This window comes from Rhinopithecus roxellana, chromosome 7 (genome assembly GCF_007565055.1).
Source record: "Rhinopithecus roxellana isolate Shanxi Qingling chromosome 7, ASM756505v1, whole genome shotgun sequence".
Classification (NCBI taxonomy): domain Eukaryota; kingdom Metazoa; phylum Chordata; class Mammalia; order Primates; family Cercopithecidae; genus Rhinopithecus; species Rhinopithecus roxellana.
Genome location: NC_044555.1, coordinates 131,105,579 through 131,126,211, shown reverse-complemented (window position 1 = coordinate 131,126,211; position 20,633 = coordinate 131,105,579). Strand labels below are relative to the sequence as shown.

General features: G+C 46.8%; 1 long non-coding RNA gene, 1 other non-coding gene and 1 pseudogene across 2 annotated transcripts; all 3 read right to left on the bottom strand.

Moving 5' to 3' along the window:
- Window positions 1–453: 453 nt before the first annotated feature.
- LOC104677924 lies at window positions 454–1,597 on the bottom strand. The gene is made up of 2 exons (XR_004058334.1): window positions 1,371–1,597; window positions 454–707 (listed from the first exon to the last, which is right to left on the bottom strand). It is a non-coding gene; the product is annotated as an uncharacterized LOC104677924 (long non-coding RNA).
- Window positions 1,598–8,186: 6,589 nt separating this feature from the next.
- On the bottom strand, window positions 8,187–15,085 carry LOC104671266 (annotated as a pseudogene).
- A 4,377-nt stretch (window positions 15,086–19,462) lies between these two features.
- Window positions 19,463–19,536, bottom strand: TRNAI-GAU. The gene has a single exon. It is a non-coding gene; the product is annotated as a tRNA-Ile (tRNA).
- Between the last annotated feature and the right edge of the window lie 1,097 nt (window positions 19,537–20,633).

Sequence of the window (20,633 nt, the reverse complement as noted above, 5' to 3'; positions counted from 1 at the left end):
CTTCCGGCCTCAGCTTGCTGAAAAGCTGAGAACACAGGTGTGCGCCACTATGCCATATATATATATATATATATATATATATATATATATATATTTTTTTTTTTTTTTTTTTAACTTATTTGTAGAAATGAGGTCTCATTATGTTGCCCAGGCTGGTCTCAGACCTCTGATTTCAAACCTGTGATCTCAAGTGTTCCTCCTCTTTGGCCTCCCAAAGCACCGGGATTACAGGTGTGAGCCACCATTCTTTGGCATGGTAGGGTATGCAGTAGGAGAGCAGGGGTGGTGGTAGTGTCTCCATACAGACTCTCACAAAAAGTGGTGTGGGCGGATACTGGATGCCTACTTATTTAGGGGCATCTAAATTCCTGTGCTAAATTAGAAAATAGTGGCAGCTCTTGAAAGGAGTGATGGCGTGAAGGAGAGATACCTGGACCAACCACCACACAACCCTTATAAATAATTGATGCCCTTGGTTTTGATGCCACATCCTCTTCCATAGTTGTTGGTTGAAACGACACGTGATTCCAGGTGAGCTTTTCCAGATAAATTGCCCTGGAATTTCAGACTTTGTCGGGTGAATCGATGTGGAATTTCAAAATGGGCTGGAATGTCTAAGATGGGCATGTCCAATATTCAGCTCAGTGTGGGGAAACTGGTGGTGGCCAGGGCTGGTTGCAGGCTGACTTGTAGGGGTGATAGTTCACCTGAGAAACAAAAAGACATGCAAGTCCTGGTTGATGAGGAGTGATTTCACAGACAGATAGTGACCGTGGAAGTCAATGTTGAAAAAACAAATAGATTCAGGGCATAAGGTGCAGGTTTGTTACACGGATATATTGCCCAGTGGTGGGGATTGGCCTATCTATCCCCCAAACAGTGAACATAATACCAGATAGATAATTTCTCAACCCTCGTCCACTCCCACCTTCCCCCTTTTTAAGGTGTCCTGTGTCTTTCATTCTGTAGGTCCATGTGTACCCATTTCTTTTAGCTCCCACTTATAAGTGAGAACACGTGGTATTTGATTTTCTGTTTCTAGGTTATCTCACTTAGGATATTGACCTGCAGCTCCATTTATGTTGCTGCAAAAGATATAGTTTCATTCTTTTTTATAGATGCATAATAGTCTTGGTGTGTGTATACCACATTTTCTTCATCCAATGAACACTTATGTTCATTCCATGATTTTGCTATTGTGAATTGTGCTGCAGTAAAAATGTATGTGTAGGTGTCTTTTCTGATAATTTCTTTCCTTTGGGTAGATAACCATTACTGGAGTTGCTGGGTCAAAGGGTAGATCTATTTTTAGTTCTCTGAGAAATCTACATACTGTTTTCCATAGAAGTTGTATAATTTTACATTCTCACCAACAGTGTATAAGCGTTCCCTTCTCTGCATTCTCGCCAAGAGGTGTTTTTCTACAAGACAAAATGTAGATTGACAGATAGATCAATGATAGGTAGACGGAATACAGATGACAGATAATAATAGGTAGGTAGATGATAAATGGAATAGATAGAATAAACAGATAGAATATAGTAATAAAATGCATCTACCTGAAAATAGAGAAGAAAAAGATTGTGGGACTTTCCACTCTGTAACCCTGGGGCAAAGAAAGTAGCATTAATGAAAAAGCAAAGAATGGGAAAATAAAATTTTTTATTCAGAACCACCCTTCCAGCAGAAAAGAATAGCGCAAGCAAAATATTAAGCATTTTGTATGCATTTGTGTAGGTCGTGGGAACTATTACAAAAAGGTGGATGTCGCATGTTTCAGTGCTTTTTCTTTTCTTTTTTTTGAGACAGGCTCTCGCTCTGTCGCTCAGGCTGGAGTGCGGTGGCGTGATCTTGGCTCACGGCAACCTCCGCTTTCTGGGTTCAAGGGATTCTCCAGTCTCAGCCTCCTGAATAGCTGGGATTACAGGCTCCTGCCACCATGCCCAGCTAATTTTTTTATTTTTATTTTTAGTAGAGATGGGGTTTCACCATGTTGTCCAGGCTGGTCTTGAACTCCTGACCTCAAGTGATCACCTGCCTTGGCCTCCCAAAGTGCAGGGATTACAGGCGTGAGCCACCATGCCTGGACTCAATACATTTTTAATATACACAGAGCTTTGCCAATTTTGGAGGGTTGCCTAGTATTGGAATTTCTGGGTTTTTAATTTATTTTTTATGTTTGTGTTTCTCCCTTTTAGTTTGATATAATGTAACTCTTATTTTCTTTTTTTTTTTTTTTTTGAGGCATAGTCTTGCTCTGTCGCCCAGGCTGGAGTGCAGTGGCCGGATCTCAGCTCACTGCAAGCTCCGCCTCCCGGGTTTACGCCATTCTCCTGCCTCAGCCTCCCGAGTAGCTGGGACTACAGGCGCCCGCCACCTCGCCCGGCTAGTTTTTTGTATTTTTAGTAGAGACGGGTTTTCACTGTGTTCGCCAGGATGGTCTCGATCTCCTGACCTTGTGATCCGCCCGTCTCGGCCTCCCAAAGTGCTGGGATTACAGGCTTGAGCCACCGCGCCCGGCCTATTTTCTTACTGAAATAAAATCTCAGGCTCTCTCCATTGCATAGGCTTGAAGCAGGTATGATGTAGGACGCTGGCTGGATTCAGACCCTTGAAGGAGGTTGGGCGCGGTGACTCATGCCTGTAATCTCAGCACTTTAGGAGGCTGAGGCGGGCAGATCACTTGAGGTCAGGTGAAACCAGCCTGGCCAACACAGTGAAACCCCGTCTCTACCAAAAAAAAAAAAAACCCAAAAAACAAAAATTAACCGACTGTGGTGGCACGTACCTGTAGTCCCAGCTACTTGGAAGGCTGAGGTGGGAGAATTGCTTGAACCCTATAGGTGGTGGTTGCAGTGAGCCGAAATCGCACCACTGCACTCCAGCCTGGGCAAAGAGTGAAACCCTGTCTCAAAAAACAAAACAAAACAAAATTAGACCCTTGAAGGGTGAGCATTTTGCTGTGTTTCATTTGGGAGCTAGCTGTTCTGCTTCCTCCTAACATCTCAAAGGACACTGGATGGCCTGAGCTCCCGGGTACTCTGGGCTGCCTAGTTAGCATTCTGTGGGTGGTGAGAAAAATGCAAATTGTCTCTGCAGGGCAGCAGACCCTGGAGTTTAAAGACTTCTCTTCTTTTATCAAACTGTGTATTTGCAAGGCTGGAGGACTGCTTGAGCCCAGGAGACTAGCCTGGGCAACCTAGTGAGATTGTCTCTACAAAAACTACAAAAATCAGCCTGGCATGGTGGCACACACCTGTAGTCCCAGCTACTAGGGAGGATGAGGTGGTAGGATCACTTGAGTCCAGGATTTCGAGGTTACTGTGTCTTGGGGCCCGTGCCGGGGGTAGTGGAGAATGAACAGACACAGACACGAAAGACAAAGACAAACAGAGAACATGGCGGCCGCCCCTAGAGCCTCCGCCTCACTTTATTTATACCCCACAAATCCCACGTCAGCAAAAATGACATAATACAAAACAAACTTTCTGCACCCAGATATAACCTACTGCTTAGTTCTTTGTTTCTAAGCTCTTTCTTATTTTGTCTGCCTTCTTGGCGCCTACTAGAGTTCATTAAAGGTTCAACTAGAGATACTGTCCTTGACTACTGAAGTTCATGGCAAGTGCAACCAGCTAGAGATACTGTCCTTGAGCCTTATCTATTCTCAGCATATTATTTTCAATGGCCCCTGCAACTGTGAGCTATGATCGCACCAGATTGCTGCATGGGGATGAGAGGAAATAGAGGGCGAACAGATCTCCTGCTACTGCACACGCCACTTTTGATTTCCCAGCTGGTGTTTGAAGGCTGTGCAAGGTGTTGGGTTGCAGGATGATGGAGATCCGTATCACTTTGAATCCATGACTGTGTGGCCATTTGCATTGACTCAGCCTTATTGCAGATACTAACCTTCATTCCCCTCTCCAGCTATGCATTGGTTTTCTGCATACCACTTGGAATTTATGTTGGCTCTGAGTCTTCCGACTCTCACATGAGAAAGAACCAAATAATGACATTATTTTAAAAGAATGTGTCTGCATATGGTTTCTTATCTGCCAAGTGTCGCACTTTAGGCATTTATATTGAGTTTCAAGATCTTGCCACTGCACTCCAGCCTGGGTGACAGAGCAATACCTTGTCTCAAAAAAAAAAAATCAAGATAGAGCAGACATTTCCAAACAATTAAAATGTTCTCAAAGGGAGTTGTTGATACGTTAGTCTGTTCTCAATGCTGCTAATAAAGACATACCTAATACTGGGTAATTTATAAAGGAAAGAGGTTTAATGGATCCACAGTTCCACATGGCTGTGGAGGCCTCACAATCATGGCGGAAGACAAAGGAGGAGCAAAGTCACATCTTACGTGGTGGTAGGCAGGAGACTGTGTGCAGGGGAACTGCCCTTTATAAAATCATCAGATCTTCTGAGACTCATTCACCCTCAAGAGAACAGCATGGGAAAAACCCACACCCATAATTCAATTAGCTCCCACCAGTTCCCTTCCACCACATGTGAGGATTATTACAATTCAAGGTGAGATCTGGGTTGAGACACAGAGCCAAACCATATCAATTGATAATTAGCAGATTAAAGGGAAAAGGGTGAATCCGTTGACTAAGACAGCCTTCATGTCTCCCTCAGCTTGAGTGTTACAGTTTTCCTCCCGACCTCCTTGTCTTTCTATTTTTTAGTTTTAATTTTTTTGATACATAATAGATGCACATATGTTGGGGGTACATGTGATTACTAAATACACTCATAATTTGTAAAGATCACATCATTGTGATCAAGATATTCATCACTCTGCATATTTGCCTTGTTAAGCTAGAAACATTTAAATTCTTATCTTTAGCTATTCTGAAATGTACAATAGATTACTGTAAACCACAGTCACTTACCCTGCTGATTTATTGAATGGTGGGTCTTATTTCTTTTATCAAAAATTCTATTTGCAAGGCAGGAAGATTGCTTGAGCCCAGGAGTCCGAGAATCAGCCTGGGCAACCTAGTGAGACCCTGTCTCTACAAAAAATACAAAAATTGGCCTGACATAGTGGCACGCACCTGAAGTCCCAGCTACTGGGGAGGCTGAGGTAGGAGGATCACTTGAGCTCAGGAGGTCCAGGTTACTGTGAGCTACGATCATACGTATCACTGTACTACAGTCTGGGCAACAGAACAGAATCCTGTCTCCAAAAACACAAAACAACTCCTACTTATTTATACCCATTAATCAAACTATTTTTTATCTCTCTTCTCTGCTCCCTTCCCAGCCTCTGGTAGCCACCAATCTACTCTCTGTCTCCATGAGATCCAGGTTTTAAGCTCCCACATGTGAGAACACGCAGTATTTTTCTTCTGTGCCTGGCTTATTTCACTTAACATAATGACCTCCAGCTCCATCCATCAGGCCTCCTTTTTCACAGAGGATTTATTTTAGGAAACTTGCAATTGTGAGTTCTTTCTCTACCTCTTTGAGATGCAAATCTTCTCCCAAATTTTCTTCTAGCCTCTAGCTAGTTTTGCAACCCAGGAATGTCTTTCTCAAGACCTCAGAGCCATCCCTTTAAAAGGTAATTATTGAAGGAGATGATACATCTGTCTCTCAGTCTTTGTAGAAGGGCAGGTTCCTAGTTTTGAAAAATTCCAATAAGCCAACACATAGCTTTACCGCATTTCCTAACCTCTTCCTAATGTCTCCAGTTCCTTCTCAGCATCTCACCCCAGCACTTAAAATCTCTCCAGCCTTTTGTTTCAACGAAGTTAAGCTCCTTCTCTCTTCCGTATTGCAGTAGTCTTGACTGAGGCCTTCCTTGAAGGGTTAACTTGTCTGGTGCAATGTTTTCTTTGGCAATGTCCAGGTCAAAGGATCCCACAGAAACACTGAGTATGATTTTCGCCTGAGAAAGAGGAGGGTGAGAAGATAGATTGGGAGGCAGCTGTGTGGGCAGGGGACTTGGCCACTCCCTAAACCTCTCCCGTCTCACCTGTAAATGGAGTGCATAGGCAGCAGTGCTTCTCCCCCGAGGCTGGGGCGATGGAATCAGTTAGACTATTGAGGGCATCTGGAAGGGCAGCTGCCTCAGGGTGCGGTGGCCAATGGGTTTCTTTTGATCGACTGTTGACAATGTGTTTGTTGAATGGCAGCCTGCACTAGGCGACGCTGAAGCCACAGAAGACACCGCAGTGGGAAAACCAGCATGAGCCGCTGCCCCCAAGGAACCTCAAAGCGCAGGCAGAGGACCAGCCATCCCAGCCGCACAGGTAAAGTGTGTCACCTGTCAGGTGGGCTTGGGGTGAGCGGGTGGGGGGGAGTGTGTGTGCCAAGGGGGTGTGTGTATGCGTGTGAGCACGTGAGTGTGACGGCTAGTGTGACTGCATGTGAGGGAGTGTGTACAAGCGTGTGAGGGTGTGTGCAAGTGTGTACGCATATTAGAATATGTATTTGTGGATGAGTGCATTTGAAAGCCCGTGTGTGTGTGTGTGGTCATGAGGGTAAGTTAGTGACCGAATGGGCAGGATATGTGAGTGTGCATGGAATCCTGTCGGTGTGTGTGTGGCAAGTATGTAGGCATGTGAGGACAGGCAGAAGTGTGTCAGTGTTATGATGGGAGTGTGAATGTGTGCACAAGGTGTGGAGTCAATGAGTATATGGGAATGTGTGTTACCTATGAAGGCATGTAATGTGTCAGTGTGTGTGTGTGGGAATGAGTGCTTGTGGGTGTGTTCATGTGTGTGCCAGTGGGTATATGTGAAAGCATGTAAAAGTGTGTCATGTGATGGTGTGTATGGATGTGTGTGCATACATGTGAGAGCATGTAAATGTGTGAGTGTTGAATGAGTGTATGAGTGTGTGAGGCTGTACGTGTGAGTGTGTGAATGTGTGTAAGTGTATGTGCATGTGACAGTGTAAGTGTAGGGGTGTGATACATGTGTGGGTGTGAGTGCCCGTGTATGAGTGTACATGGTGTGGATCTGAGTGTGCACAGTGTAAAGGGCATGTGTGTACAAGTGTGCAAGGGCAAGTGTAAAGGGCATGAGTGCAAGTGTGTGTGAGGAGTGCAAGTGTGAGTGCACGCTCAAAAGCATGGATGGGTGCAAGCCTCCCCTACTAACTCCTGTGGTCAAAAAAGGATGTGTTTTCTGTGTTTCAACAATGTTTTAAGATTATGTACTGTATTTAATACATCTTATGACTGCAGTGTTTTTCTCTTGTTTAAAGCGCAGCAGGGGGCTGGGCGCAGTGGCTCACACCCGTAATCCCAGCACTTAGGGAGGCCGAGGCAAGTGGATCACTTGAGATCAGGAGTTCAAGACCAGCCTGGACAACATGGTGAAACCTCATCTCTACTAAAAATACAAAAACTAGCCGGGCATGGTAGTGGGTGTCTGTAAATCCCAGCTAATGGGGAGGCTGAGGCGGGAGAATCACTTGAACTCAGGAGGCAGAGGTTGCAGTGAGCCAAGATTATACCACTGCACTCCAGCCTGGGCAACAGAGCGAGACTCTATGCAAAAAACCCCAAAAAATCCAATGTAGCTAAAGGCAATTTGATAATAACAATGACATCGAAATGAGAATTGTGTCAGAAAAACCAAAAACAATAATGAAATGGCTCCTATATAACCCATCCCCTAAAACCCACGTAGAGAAGAAGACAGGGCTGGGCGTGGTGGTTCAAGCTTGTAATTCTGGCACTTTGGGAGGCCCAGAAGGAAGGATTGCTTGAGCCTGGGAAATCAAGGTACAGGGAGCTGTGTTTACCCTACTGTACTTCAGCCTGGGAGTCAGAGTGAAACTTGTCTCAAAAACAAAAAGAAAAGGATACCTGAGTTACTAACTTTGATCATCACTGAGTAGAAAGATTCCAGTATTCTGGTGTTTTCCGTTTTCTTTTAGCTTATCTTCATTTTTGAGTTTTCTGGAAGAGCATTTATTGCTTTTTTTTTTTTTTTTTTTGAGATGGAGTCTCACTCTGTTGCCCAGGCTGGAGTGCAGTGGCGTGATCTCGGCTCACTGCAACCTCCACCTCCCGGGTTCAAGCAATTTTCCTGCCTCAGCCTCCTGAGTCGTTGGGACTACAGGCGCATGCCACTTCGCCCGGCGAATTTTTTTGTATCATTTTTAGTAGAGACAGAGTTTCATACCGTTAGCCAGGATGGTCTTGATCTCCTGACCTCGCGATCCACACGCCTTGGCCTCCCAAAGTGCTGGGATTATAGGCGTGAGCCACTGTGCCCGGCCGCATTTATTGCTTTAAGAAAAAAAAATTTCACTTGATGGAAAAAAGCTAAAATGAGGTTGCCTAGAAAAGTATCATTACTAAAAACATTCTTCTTCTTTCATGGAGTTTTTTTTTTTTGAGACAGAGTCTCATTCTGTTGCATATGCTGGAGTACAGTGGTACAATCTCAGCTCAGTACAACCTTCGCTTCCCAGGTTCAAATGAATTCTTGTGCCTCAGCCTCCTGTATAACTGGGATTAGAGGCATGCACCACCACGCCTGGCTAATTTTTGTATTAGGGTTTTGTCATGTTGGCCAGGCTGGTCTTGAACTCCTGACCTCGAGTGATCCACCAGCCTCAGCCTCCCAGAGTGCTGGGATTACAAGTGTAAGGCCCTGCACCTGGCCCTTGTTTTGGCTAACTCTATGAGTGAAACTCTTTCTGCCATGGGAGATTGTACCTTACCATTGTTTATTTCCAGGATCTCCTGAGAACACAGACCAGAATGACTGAGGTAATCTTGGCACATTTTCTTAACCATTTTATGCGACTTTCAAATTCCTTATATGTAGCTGGGAAAAAAGGCTTTGCTAGATGATCTTTTTCAACCTTTGTGAAGATAAAGATTAAGAAAAAAGTTTAAACCCGAGGCACTGATAAGGAAAATAAAGAAAACCTAAACAAAGTTTCAGTTCTTAGCCCCTGAGCAGCCACTCGGTGGGCGTTTCCTTCACTCTCCAGTGAGCACCTACTATGTGCTCCGTATGGCGCAGGGCAGGGAGGAGCAGGCCAAGAAACAAGCCTTGGGTCAGGGCCACAGAGGGCACAGTGAGCTCTCAGGACAGGGCGGGAAGGGAAGGCAGAAAGGCCCTGGGCACGGGCTCCCGAGGGGCGCACTGAGCCTGCATCCATGGGAAGTGTGAGGCACAGGCAGCCTGGACTGCAGCCTCAGAGCGGAGCAGAACCTGGGGTGGAAGAGGCCAGCTGGGGCGAGTGGGCACCAGGAGAGCCCAGGCTGGCCATTATTTGTGGCTGCCATTTCCATTTCCAAAAAAGTATGATTATTTCAGTTAATGGAGAAAAAGCACTGACAAAATTCAACACCCTTTCATGATTAAAAACATTCAACAAAGAATAGAGAAAACTACCTCAACATAATAAAAGTCATATATGAAAAACCCACATCACAATGGTGAAAAACTGAAAGCTTTTCTTCTAAAATCAGGAACAAGACAAGGATGCCTGCACTCATTACTTCTATTCAACACAATGCTGGAAGTTCTAGCCGGCACACTTAGTCAAGAAAAAGAAACAAAAGGCATCAAAATAGAAAAGAAAGAAGTAAAATTATCTCTATTTGCAGATAGGATTTTATAAGTAGAAATGCCTGAAGAGTGCGCCCGCGCGCGCGCGCGCACACACACACACACACACACACACACACACACACACACACTCACTAACTAATAAACGAGGCCAGGCATGGTGGCTCATGCCTATAACCCTAGCACTTTGGGAGGCAGAGGTGGGCGGATCACTTGAGGTCAGGAGTTCGAGACCAGCCTGGTCAACATGGCAAAACCCCATCTCTATAAAAAATACAAAAATTAGCCAGGCATGGTGGTGGGAGCCTGTGGTCCCAGCTACTTGGGAGGCTGAGGCACAAGAATCACTTGAAACCCTGGAGGCAGAGGTTGCAGTGAGCCAAGATTGTGCCACTGCACTCCAGCCTGGGTGACACAGCAAGAGACTGAGACTCTATCTCTTTTAAAAAAGAAAAATAATAATAATAATAATAATAATAATAAAAACTAATAAATGAAATCAGCAATGTAATAGCATACGAAGTAAATACACAGGACAGGTGTGGTGGCTCACACCTGTAATCCCAGCACTTTGGGAGGCCGAGGTGAACGGATCACTTGAGGTCAGGAGTTCAAGACCAGCCTGGCCAACATGGTGAAACTCTGTTTCTACTAAAAATATAAAAAGTTACTGATGGTGTGTGACTGTAGTCCTAGCTACTCGGGAGGCTGAGGCAGGAGAATCACTTGAACCTGGGAGGCGGAGGTTGCAGTGAACTCAGACTGTGCCACTGTACTCCAGCCTAGGCGACAGAGTGAGACTGGAAAAAAAAGAAAAAGTCAATACACAAAAATCAGCTGCATCTCTAAATACTAACAATGAATAGTCTGAAAAGGAACTAAAGAAAATGAAAATTCCACTTAAAATCTAGCAATTCCACTTCTGGATATATACCCCCAAAAACTGAAAGGAGGGTTTCAGGGAGGTGTGTTCATAGCAGCATTATTCCTAATAGCCAAAAGGTGGAAGCATCCTAAGTGTCCGTTGATAGAGGAATGAATATGCAAAATGTAGTATATGCACAACAGCGAGATTTTACTCAGCCTTGCAGAGGAAGGACATGCAGACACTTCCTGCAACATGAACCTTGAGGATATTGTGCTAAGTGAAATAAGCTAGTCACAGAAAGACAAATATTCTGTGATTCCACTTCTGTGAGGAAAGTAGCATAGTGAAAATCATAGAGACAGAAAGTATAGAATAGTGGCTGCCGGGGTTGCGGAAAAAGGGAATGGAGAGTTGGTGTTTATGGGGACAGTTTTAGTTTTCTTTTGTTTGTTTTTTCCCCCCTTACCCCAACTTGAAGCTCAGAGTTTTAGTTGTAGATGAAAAGAGTTCTGGAAATGTGTGGGGGTGATGGCTGTACAACATTGTGAATGTATTTAATACCCTTGAACCACACACTCCAATATGGCTAAGATGGTAAATGTTATGTGTGTTTTATTACAATATTTTGGAAAAAAAATTTTGATGTGATAATGCAAACTTATAGCGACTCACACCTGCTTTATTGGGAGTTTCAGAAGGGGCAGGAGGGAGAGGACACGCTAAGCAGCCAGGGGCTATTGACACTCCAGAAGCACCCCCAGGGACTGCCTTTCTCAACATCACCCTCTGTAATGGCAGCATCAGCCAAGAGTGCACTGCCATTGGTTTTACTGACCAAACCTCAAGAAACAGTTGCGTTCCCATCAGATGTGCTCATTAAATCATGCTGACACACAGACACGCAGCTTCCAGCCTGTTCGGCAGCAGTGCAAACATGGGGGGGTCTCAGAGCCTCCACTATAATGATTCTGGTCCTGCTTGAGCCTTCGCCTGAGTCCCCATCACCCATTGTAAAGGTCAACTTAAGGATGATGGGCAGCCGGAGGCAGGAATAAGGACTGATATGGTTTGAATCCATCCCCACCCAATCTCACATTGGTTTAGCACCATCCCCTTGGTGCTGTTCTCATGATAGCTGGTTGTCTAAAAGTGTGTGGTACCTACCCCAACCCCTTGTCCCTGCTGTGGCCATGTGATGTGCCTGCTCCCACTCTGCCTTCACCGTGACTGTTTGTGAAGCATCCCCAGAAGCTGAGCAGATGCCAGCATCATGCTTCCTGTACATCCTGTGCAACTGGGAGCCAACTAAACCTCTTTTCTTTATAAAATACCCAGTCTCAGGGATTTCTTTATAACAGTGTGAGAATGGCCGAAAACAACACTCAGACGCAAACATTACCTGCCGGCCACCGCATGCTGACTCTCACCAAGGAGGAGCGGGCCCGTCCCTCATGTGGAGCTGCTGGCATGGACAGCCCCGGGGAGGTCAGGCTCAGCGTCCTTTCCTCCGTGCACCCCCGGACGGTGCTCTCATTGGCTTTCTCAGACAGCACCATCTCAGGGTCCAGCTGGCCATGGCCTGGATTAAGTTTAAAATGCTGCGCCAGTCCCCGCCTCCCTATATATGACTTTTTATAAGTCTGACACTTAAAGCTTTGGGACTTCAGGGAGCAGCTCGATAAGTCAAAGAGCGCCTGCCTCTCCCTCTGATCTTCTTCCACACTGAGTTCTGAATAATCATCAGAATCTGAGAGATGACCGTCCGCCAAATCATCCCTTTTTATGAACTTATCTTTAGCTTTATACTTGGCAGGTCGAGATACCTGTCTCAATGTGTCTTCACTTTTAACGATGGTTTTAGTTTCTCAGTATGTTTTATATGCAAGTTGGAAATAAATAAACGTGCTGAACTGGATTAAACATGTTACAGCCGGCCGACTGGAGGCCGACAAAGGGGTCAACATGGAACCCTGTCCATTTGGAGCCTTGGGGGCTGGGACTCTCTTTGCAGGGACCACCTGGAGGGCTGGCAGTGGTTTCTGTACAAACCCCTGAGCAGGAGGCTGATGTAGGTCACTTAGGAAACATGACTGTAGCGCGGTTCTCACGAGGGGCTGTACCCTGAGCAGCTGAAGGCTGGTGATGTGGAGCCCCACCAGGTGGGAATTCCCCCAGGGCGGCTGGCTGTCTTGCAGATTGGGGCTGGATTGTGGCCAGTAGGGACGTTGGCCGTTCCTGACCTTTTGTTTCTCACAAATGGTGTCTAGTTGCTTTCCTACAGAAAGACAGGAAAGGGAAAAAGAAGCATTGTGCTTATCAACATGTCTGCAATTTTGCTCTCACAGTAAATCCATTATTGACATTTTTTTCTAAATTACGTCTTAACATATACAATTTATGTAACATGTTTGTATTAAGTGTTTTTCAGACCTTTCTGACCAGAAACCACAGTGATACAGGCCGGGCGCAGTGGCTCATGCCTGTAATCCCAGCACTTCGGGAGGCCAAGGTGGGCAGATCACTTGAGGTCAGGAGTTTCAGGCCAACATGGTGAAACCCTTTCTCTACTAAGGATACAAAAATTAGCCAAGTGTGGTGGTGCACGCCTGTAATCCCAGCTACTTTGGAGGCTGAGGCATGAGAATCGCTTGCATCTGGGAGGAGGAGGTTGCAGTGAGCCGAGATCGCGCCATTGCTCTCCAGCCTGGGTGACAGAGCAAGACTCCATCTCAGAAAACAAATAAAAAGTCCGGGCATGGTGGCTCACGCCCGTTATCCCAGCACTTTGGGAGGCCGAGGAGGGTGGATCACTTGAGGCCAGGAGTTCGAGACCAGCCTGGCCAACATGGTGAAACCCCATCTCTACTAAAAACACAAAAGTTAGCCAGGTGTGGTGGCACATTCCTGTACTCCCAGCTACTTGGGAGGCTGAGGCAGGAGAATTGCTTGGCGGAGAGGCTGCAGTGAGCCGAGATTGTGCCACTGCACTCCAGCCTGGGTGATAGAGCTAGGCTCAGTCTCAAAAACAAAAAACCAAAAACAGACCACAGTGACACATTTTACATTACGACCTAGTACACATGAATATAAATATTTGCATACATAAACGAAATGAGAAGTTGATGGAACTACTTAGCATTCCTATGTAAATGCCTGCTGATTGTATCTATTCTACATCACTTTTTTCTTTTCTTTTCTTTTCTTTTTTGGAGATAGGGTCTCACACTCTGTCGCCCAGGCTGGAGTGCAGTGGCGTGATCTCAGCTCATGGCAACCTCCGCCTCCCAGGTTCAAGTGATTCTCCTGCCTCTGCCTCCTGAGTAGCTGGGATTACAGGTACACGCCACTGTGCCTGGCTAATTTTTATATTCTTAATAGAGATGAGGGTTTCATCATGTTGGACAGGCTGGTGTCAAACTTCTGACCTCAAGTGATCCACCTGCCTCGGCCTCCCAAAGTGCTGCGATTACAGGTGTGAGCCACCACACTTGGCCCTAACCTACATCACTTTTAAAAAAATGTTAGTCATAATCCACTAAGTTGGTTTCATGACGAATTAAGAGATAATAAAAGCCTTCTGAACAGTTTTACCCATGTGTTTTTGCTTGGAGTTTTCAGTACTCTAAAATCAGATGTAATTCCTAATGTGGGCCCATGTTTTTTAAAAAGTTTCTAATGAAATTCTAGAAGCCACAAGAAAGCCATAAAGAACAATGTTACCCAGGATCCTCCTGCCCAACGGGCATGCCCGATTCTTCACCCTGTCCTGAACGTGCTGTTCAGCATTCTTACGCTTTTTAAATATTTACATGGCATATGCAGATATTTCTAAAAATATATAGTTCAGTTCTGAAATGCTTTAAAACTTTATAGAAATGATATCATCTCCTGCAACTTGACAGGGCTTTTTCAGGTTTCTTTACTCCATTTTGCTTTGTGAATTTTATCCTCATTGACATGTGTAGCTCTTGGGTTGATTTTCTCTGCAGTATGAGTACACCAATCTCCTATTGATGGACAGGTACTTTCCAACATTCTGCTCTAAGGTCTGCTCTGAATCTCCATGGATGTATGTGTGTACATGTGTCAGTTTCTCCAGGGGCACGTATCGAGGAGTAGGGCTGAATATCTTTTCTTTTCTTTTCTTTTTTTGAGAGAGGATCTTCCTCTGTTGTCCAGGCTGGAGTGCAATGGCATGATCTCAGCTCACTGCAACCTCCGCCTCCCAGGTACAAGTGATTCTCCTTCTGCAGCCTCCTGGGTAGCTGGGATTACAGACATATGCTACTACGCCTGGCTAATTTTTGTATTTTTAGTAGAGATGGGGTTTCACTATGTTGTCCAGGCTGGTCTCAAACTCCTGACCTCAACTGATTTGCCCCACTCAGCCTCCCAAAGCGTTGGAATTACAGGCGTGAGCCACCGTGCCCGGCCAGGCTGAATATCTTCAACAACTTTTTACAAATATATCTAACAAAATTTCAAATACATGTGCTTTTTGACCCAGTAATTCCACTTCCTGGATTCCAAAATTTAAAAAAACTCAGCCATAAAGATGTTATGTTCTACGAGGATCAAGGCAGCACTGTCTGTAATAGCAAAACACCTATCAAAGGGGAGCGCTACCTTCAACAACATCCCACAAATATTGAGTACTGACCATGTGCATGAGACACTGCAACAGGTGTCAGGGAAACAGCTCTCATACAGCTCAGGGGAGAAGGTCGGGAAGCAAAAGAAACAAGGCTCCTGCCCTCACAGAGCAGAAATAACAAGCATTTTCCTCCAGGGAGAAAAAGAAGCAAACCTCATCATCCAGAGCACGATTTCCCAACCAACATTTCAGAACATAATCCTTTGACAGGAGTGGCTGGAGGATGCCCAGCAGCATCTCTGCCTCTACCCACTAGATGCCAGTAGTGATCCCAAGTCCTGACAAGATATTGCCAAGTGTCCTTTGTGGGGCAAAACTGCCCTCGGTTGAGAACCACTTATTTGGGACCACCAACTGGCTCTCTTTGGACTCAGCCTTCTGGTGTGACCCTAAAACAGTAGAAAGTCAATAAAAATGTCAAACAGGACAGAATAAAGACCCTCGCTGAGATCAGGCTGGAGTGTGTCTCTCGTCTGTCTCTTACACACTAGTACAAATAACAGAGGTCAAGTGTACCGAGCTGGCACCACAGCCCTGGGAGTCCCCATTTCTGGGCTACTTGTGAATCAAATGACAACTAGATTGTGCATAATGTCTGTTTGATTTTACGAAGTCACACAGAATATCTCTCTGTGGGCCAAACACATACCACACCTGTAATAGCAGTGCTTTGGGATGCTGAGGTGGGAGGATTGCTTGAGGCCAGGAGTTCAGGGCAAGCCTGGGGAACAGAGCAAGACCCTGTCCCTACAAAACATTAAAAACCAAAATCAAAAAAAAAAAAAACCCGCAAAAAACAGACTCTCACTCTGTTGCCTCGGCTGGACTGCAGTGGCACGAAATTCTCGGCTCACTGAAACCTCCACCTCCCGAGTTCCAGTGATTTTCCTGACTTGGCCTTGCTGGTAGCTAGGCTTGCAGGCATGCGCCACCACAACTGGCTAATTTTTGTATTTTTAAGTAGAGACAGGGTTTCACCATGTTGGCCAGACTGGCCTCAAATTCCTGATCTCAGGTGATGCACCCGCCTCAGCCTCCCAGAGTGCTGGGATTAGAGGCGTCAGCCACCGTGCCACACCTACAAAACATTTTAAAATTAGTCTTCATGGTACATGCCTGTAGCCCCAGCTGCTCCGGAGGCTGAGGGGGAAGGATCGTTTCAGTCTGGGAGTTTGAGGCTGTGCCGTGGTGAGGTGTGATCAGTCCAGCCTGGGTGAGAAGGCAACACTTTGTCTCTACAAAACAACAAAATACATATACACACAGACAGACAACCTAAACCCTATTGTTTCAGGATAACCACAGCAGCAAAGCTGGCCTAATAATGTATTCATCCTCTATCCTGACTGGCTTACCCTGTGGGTATTATGCTTCGTGCTTTCTTGTGTGTTTATTTCATTCAGCGAATGTTTACTAAATATTTCTGGATAAATACATATACACCAGCCAAGACCTAGCCTCACCCTTGAGATGGTGGGAAGTTTCCCTGCCATGCCTTAGTTCTCGCAGACCTGCTGTATCAGATCTCCTGGGGCAGAGACCCGATCTGCCTTTCAAAAGCTCCACTGACAATTCTGAAGGCAGACAAGGTTCCCTACGGGATGCAGACAGGTGAGGCAGCCAGGAAAAATGTCATCATGGTACAACAGGTGCAATAAAGAGGCAGAGTGGCCCAGAGGTGGTAGGCTGCCCAGAAGCAGTGATCTCAGAGGCATTCTGAAGGCTGGGAATTGTTGCCAGGTAGGGCATTCTGAGTATAAAGAAAAACATGTAAATGCATGGATGCATGAAAAGGGGCAGGCATGTTGGACGGAACTGGACATTTCTAGGGGGTGGGAAGAGGGAGGATGGGGAGAGACAGGGGCCTCCATCTGACCCAAGTGTGTACACTGGTCCGTGCATCTGATCCACAGCAAACCACTGGGCCTTCTGCTGTGGTTGTTGAAATGCACCCCACCACCTGCCCCAGAACCTGTCTCTCCTGTTCTGCATTTTCAACTCAGACTCACCCTTTCAAATCTAGTTCAAATACCACTTCTTCAACAAAGCCGCTTCTGATCGCGTCAGCCAGAAACAATGTCCCTTCCTCTAACTACATTTAGTTCATCACTATCTTTAGCTTTCTGGCCTTGATCAGAAGGTATCTGGGTCATGTTTTATCTCCTGTTAGTTCATAAGCTACTGAGGGGCAAAGTACACATCCAGTTTACCTTCGTGGCCTCCATGACACAGCTGGGGCTGAAAAAGTATTAGCAGAATGTGCTACCAAGGTACATTATTGGAGGTAGAATTTATATCATCTCCATCAGATTAGCTACAGAGTAAGTCCCATCATGCTGCCTAATCTTGACTAAGTTTGCTTTTACTTTATGAAAAATCTGTCATTTTTTGACTCCATTCCAAACCCAAAAAGCTGTGGTCACATTCAGCAGGGTGTGCTGGGGAGGACAAGGGCTCTGGAGAGCAGCCACGCCTGAGGGACCTTAGGCAAAGCCACTCAACCTCCCTAAGCTTGTTTCCCACCTGCAAAATGCTGGCACAGAAACACTGCTGCGAGCTAAGCAACGCAGCACGGTGCCCGGCACAGAGCAGAGGCTCTGCAGATGGCTGTCCCAGGATGGCGTCTTGCAGCCTTCTGACCCAGACCAAAGTCCCAGAAGGTCGAGTTACCCAAGGTCACACCTCTAAGAGAGTGTGGCATTTGGGCAGAATCATACGCGTCTTCCTAAACCTTAGCAAGACAACTCTCCACTCTTGATGATCAACTGGATACAACAACCTCAGGCAGCTAAAAGCACGAGTGAAGTCAAAAAAACTCAGGAGTGAAGATGGCCGATTCTGTTCTCTAATGCATCTCTTCTAGTGGAAAAAGCTCTCTTCTTTTGGCAATTTTGGGATGAGACTTAATTTTATTTTCAACCCCAGCACTGAAATGACACGGAATTTTACAGACGCCTTATAGGACTGCTGGGTGGACAACGAGAGTACCCACCCCAAAAGCATACTATCTGTAATCAAAAATAGAGATAAGAAAATGCTGAGAAGCAGCAATGAAAAAAAAAATGCTGGGTCGTGGCACTTGCTATGTCTCAGACCTGAAAAGCTCAGTTGGTTCCTTTGAATTCATTCAGGTCTCAGCTGCGGTGTCTGGCCTAAGGGACCGCCCACTCTAAAGTGGCCCCGTCACACCCAGAACCTGCCTGATGTTCGTTCTTCGAGTGTGTTGAAGGCGGCACCTCCTGCATTTAGGTGGGAGTGCCAGGAACCCTCACTCCACAAAGGCTGAACGAGTGTGGTCAAAGGCGTATAAGAAGAGCCAGGCAGTACAGAGGGGCCCCGGGCAGGGCTGTGGGGCCCCGGGCAGGGCTGTGGAGGCAGAGAGGACATGACGGCGTCCCAGGCAGAGGGCCCAGCATGAACATCGGCTCATCAAGTGAGGCTCCTGCAGTGAAAACGCCAGGGTGGTGGCAGGTGGGGGCTGAACACCGTCCCTAAGGAACTCAGCTTCGGGACACCCTGAGTCTTGACCGGGTCCGGATAGTGGCCTCCCCGGCAAAGCAGCTAACCCCGCCGCGGTACCTCAGCCCCTCCGGGCCTTAGTTTCCCCATGTCCCTCCCGGAGCCTCACCTGGGACAGCAGCAGGCGCGGTGGGTGAGGGGCCTCGGCGCCAGGGTCCCGCTGGAGGGCGACCTACTAGGCCTCGGAGGCAGCAGCTGCGCCTTCGTCACCTGCTTCAGGACCCACCGCAGCTGCTCAGGGCCCAGTGGGGTCACATGTGCAACGCTGCCTTGGCCCGGAGAAGGCTGGCGGGTCCAGAGAGGTCCAAGAGATCCCGCAATTCGCTCCCACCTGCAAGCGGCTCACAGTACTTGAAAGGCGCATTTTTCACAAACAGTTGCGTAAAGCGTTTCTTGTGGGGTGGTGGTGGGGAAAGAAAAGAAAAAAAAAAAAAAAAAAAAACCCTAAAGCTGGCCGGTGCGGGAATCGAACCCGCGACCTTGGTGTTCTTCAGCACCACGCTCCTACCAACTGAGCTACACCGACCAGCTGACATTATAGTGCTGCCGGAGCATATAAAAAGGCTCTAAGTTCGTGCCCCTCCACAAGCGATTGCCTGCCCAGCCTGCCAAACCTGGGCGCAGTTGGCTGCCTCTCACTTTCTCCGAGTTGGGGACTCTGGTGAGGAGCCACCACCCCAGCGCTGACCGGGTTCCTGCCGCTCTTCCCTGCCAGGCTGCCCTGGACAACCTCTGGGCGGAGACCAAGAGATCCCGCAGTTCGCCCCCACCCCCACGCAGCTCACAGTACTTGAAAGGTGTATTTTTCACAAACAGTTATATAGAGTTCCCGGTGGGGTGGCGGCGGGAAAAAAAAAGCTAAAATTGTGGCTGCTGCGGGAATCAAACCCGCGACCTTAGCGTTATCAGCACCACGCTCTTACCAACTGAGCTAACCGACCTCCTGACAACACAGTATGGCTGGAGCTTATAAAAGGGCTCCACGTTCACGACCGTCCACAAGCGATTCCTTGCCAAGCCCGCGCACCTCTGGCTGCCTCCCGCTTTCCCGGAGCTGCGGGGGACTCTGGTGAGGACCCAACGGCCCAGCGCTGGCCTGGTCCCTCCTGCTCTTCCCTGCCAGGTTGCCCTTGACAACCTCTGGGCCAAGTCCAAGAGATTCCACAAGTCGCTCCTGTCCGCATGGGGCTTACAGAACCTGAAAGGCGCACTTTGAAAAAAAGTTGCATAAACAGTTCATGGGGAAGAAACAAGAAACAAACAAACAAACACCTGGGACTAGGGCCGATGCGTGGATCAAGTCCGCCACCATGGCGTTATCAGCACCACGCGCCCACCAACTGAGCTAACCGACCACCCGACCACCTACTGCTGCCCGAGGGTCTAAAAGGGCTGCATGTTCGCGCCGGCCCGCGACTGACTCCTTACAGACCCTGCGCCACTGGCTGCCTCCCGCGAGGCCCCAACTGCGACTTTTGACCTCCTCACTGTCATCCCCATTGGGTGGATGCAGAAACTGACACCTAAGGGACTTCAAGGAGAAGGGAGGTGGCTTCCTACAGGGAACCACACGCTTTCACAGGGAAAATGCAAATTGCACATGGGAGGCTTGGCTCTGCAGTGAGGTTTTCAAACATTCCAATTCAATGCTGTTTTTAACTCTGAAAATCCTGCGGCCTGGCAACTTCATGTATCAAGAGCCTTTTAGCATGGTTAAATCAAGCTCAGAAAACCAAAGGCCAAAAGAACCACCGAATTCCCTATCGCCCAAAAAATAATGGCTGCAGGGGTCTTGACTTCCTTCTTGTCGATTGTTTTTTCTTTCACTGTCCACGTGTATTTCAATATATATACATGGAATCCTTGGGCCGGAAGTGGTGGCTCATGCCTGTAATCTCCCAGCACTCCCGGATAAATTAATAAAAGGAACCCAAAGCCTTGCTTGAAACAGTGTATTTTGTCTTTCTTTTTGCATTTAATATTCTATCATTAAGCATATGCCTAAATAATTGCAAATGTCATTTTAAATGATTCCTCA